Source organism: Lycium ferocissimum, chromosome 11 (genome assembly GCF_029784015.1).
Source record: "Lycium ferocissimum isolate CSIRO_LF1 chromosome 11, AGI_CSIRO_Lferr_CH_V1, whole genome shotgun sequence".
Lineage (NCBI taxonomy): Eukaryota > Viridiplantae > Streptophyta > Magnoliopsida > Solanales > Solanaceae > Lycium > Lycium ferocissimum.
The window spans coordinates 28,364,681-28,365,109 of record NC_081352.1 but is presented as its reverse complement, the minus strand read 5'-3'; positions in this window follow the sequence as shown (position 1 = coordinate 28,365,109).

Below are 429 nucleotides of genomic sequence, written 5' to 3'. Positions count from 1 at the left end.
ATGACAAATTTTAAATCTACTTGCTTAGGTGGAAATTTATGGTAAAAGAAACTAAGGTTGTGTCCCCGTTAGATAGAGTGTATGATAATGGGTATTGATCTTGATATACTTCTAATGGATCATTATATGAATGCACTTAATTTCTATATGAATCTCTATTATTTCTCAATAAACAAGATTATCTCTTTTCTATGATTTTCCCAAATATAAGAAAGTGACTATGAAGAACGATTAATCATGCTAAGTAAATTAACCTTCTTATTCCTATGAATTTATTAAACAAAGTTTAAAGCTTTGAGTCCTCGTTATTTATTCTTACCAACCCTAATTATTTTCCCAAATAAATCAAGGTTTGCACGCTTTTTTAATCAATGTTTGCGGCCATTAATTATGAATGAAGAATGAAGAATAAATAAACCCTAATAATCC